This window comes from Tauraco erythrolophus, chromosome 27, assembly GCF_009769465.1.
Source record: "Tauraco erythrolophus isolate bTauEry1 chromosome 27, bTauEry1.pri, whole genome shotgun sequence".
In the NCBI taxonomy this organism is placed as follows: Eukaryota; Metazoa; Chordata; class Aves; order Musophagiformes; family Musophagidae; genus Tauraco; species Tauraco erythrolophus.
The window spans coordinates 769,438-771,760 of NC_141491.1; positions in this window are offsets into that span (position 1 = coordinate 769,438).

The following is a 2,323-nucleotide window of genomic DNA, read 5'->3' on the forward strand; positions in this document are numbered from 1 at the left end:
TAAGTGTCTGTGTAATACAGATTATGGTGTGCAAACAAAGATTTGTTTCTTCTGTATCTTATAAGCTTGCACTACGCAAGGAAACGGTGGCACATACTCCTTTATTTCATTTTGTTACTTCTTCAGATTTAATTGTGCATCTTTTGTCTTTCAAAGCGCTTTGCCTTGAAGAACAGGATGGTTTCAGAAACTGCCAAAAGTGGTTGTGATGTCTGCATGGGGGTCTTCTTGGGAGACCTGAACGTTGAAGTGTTAGTCCAAAGTACTGTCGTTGTTGATATCAAGGCTTGAACTGAACTGAGATGCGGAGCACTCCTCAAAGGGATTGCTTCGTGTACGGACCAGCCACAGGGCTTTGTTTGCTGCAGAGGTGAAAAGATGGCTGTGGCAGCCAAGTGGTTTGAGGTAATTGGTGTGACCTCCATTTCCACTCTCCCCATTAGAGAGGATGTCTACTTCTTCACCTTCAGGTCTGCTGCTTGGCGTTGAGGAAGCAGAGTCATGTTAGCCAGGGCTGCTTAAGAATGGAAGTGGTAAAAATAGCAGACTGTGGATAAATGCTAATTCTGACCACATGAAAAGTTGTCCATCATGTTAGATTTTACAAATAAACACATATACTTACCCATAATAGCTAGGGAGATTTTACATGGTTACTCTTTACTGATCTTTCTGAAGGATTGATGTAAGCTGTGACATTGGTGGCTTCTTTCAAAGGTGGTGTAAATTATTCTAGTTTCTGAATCCTGAATGGAAAGAGCTTGCTGTAGCCTGCTCTGTTCTCTGAAAAAATACCTAAATCAATCAATTGCAGGTCATTTTGAGTTGACCTATAATCTATCTTGATGCAGAAGACTGAGAATGTTGTTATTTTTATATTTTTTTTTCCCCAAATCCTTCCTTACCTTGTAGACAAAGTACTATGAAGTGGACAGTCCCTATGCATCTCATGCAAGTGTAGCTTATTTGTAACTGCACTGAGAGAAAACACACGTGTTTAGGTAGAAATGCCATCGTTACTCTCCACTGTGTATTTCTATTGACTGAGCTTTAATCCAAGTTAAATACTTTAATTCATTGAGGAGTCAAGAGGGGAGCTCTGCAGAATGGTACTACCAAATTTTTTTGAGTTACCTGACTGCCAGTAGGTAATTTTCTCAACTTTCTTTCCAGTTGACTGTATAGGTAATTTTCTCAACTTTCTTTCCAGTTGACTGTATGGCACTGAGGCTGTTTCTCACTGTGGAATCATTGGGGTGATTAATAGGGATGTTGTGTTCATGTGATTTCGCTTCTTGGTCCGCAGGGGCCCATAAGGTAACCAACCTAATGCTTTTTAAAGTTGAACATTTTCCAGCGTTTGTGTGGGGTTATAAATGAAGCACTGCCTCCCATGTATCATCCCAAGAGCTGCTTTCTTTCACTGTCCTCCCCTGACATAACAGCAACAGCAAGGGGGTGGGCTTGTGCTGAAAGTGTAGCTGGCAACAGGCGATGTAATGAAAATCTTCCTGTCTCTCTAGAAGTGCCAGTAATTCTTGAGGAAGGAGGAGCTCTCTGTGATTTCCTAGCAGGATTGTTCATGCTTTATAGGAACATTCCTTTGCCATTTAGGAGCAAGGGCTTACCACCTGATCCATACCATAGTAATACCGTATCAGGCCACATGCAGTGAAGTTGCTTGCATGTATCCATGTGTTAAAAAATGACAGTTAGGACAGGTGAGCATCGAACGGTGCCGTTTCCCCGAAACACGCACCAGGGTGACCTTCCCACCAGGCTGTGGGTAGTGGCAGTAGACTGCTCAGATTTTCATTTCAGAGTAGCCAGTGAAAGTGGAGGAACTTGAAAATCAGCATTTTTTTATATACCTGATGCTAATACGTGTATCTGTAAACCAGGGTAATTATAGTCTCTCTGATCCATTTAGGCAGGATTTGTGTTTGGAGTGGGTTCGGTTTGTTGTTGTTGTGTTTTTTTTTTTTTTTTTTTTTTTTTTCCTGTTTCTCGCAGTGTCTCACTGTGTCCTAACAGATTAGATTTTGATCAGAATGTCCAGGCAGAGGAATGCTGCATTTCTCCCTGCCAGCCTCATCATTTTCCAGAAGTAATCTCTGAAAAGGACAGGAAGGGAAGGGTCTTACCACTGATTTTAATGAAAAGTGTCTAAAGATGTTGGTGGATCAGGACTTTTACTGCATGTGCATCTGGAGAGATGCCACAAGCATGATTTGGGATCTTGTTATTGCAACAGAACTTCCTAATGTTGGCTGACTTCAAATGGAGTATTTGGGGGTTAGTACCTAAATGCTGTTGGTCATTT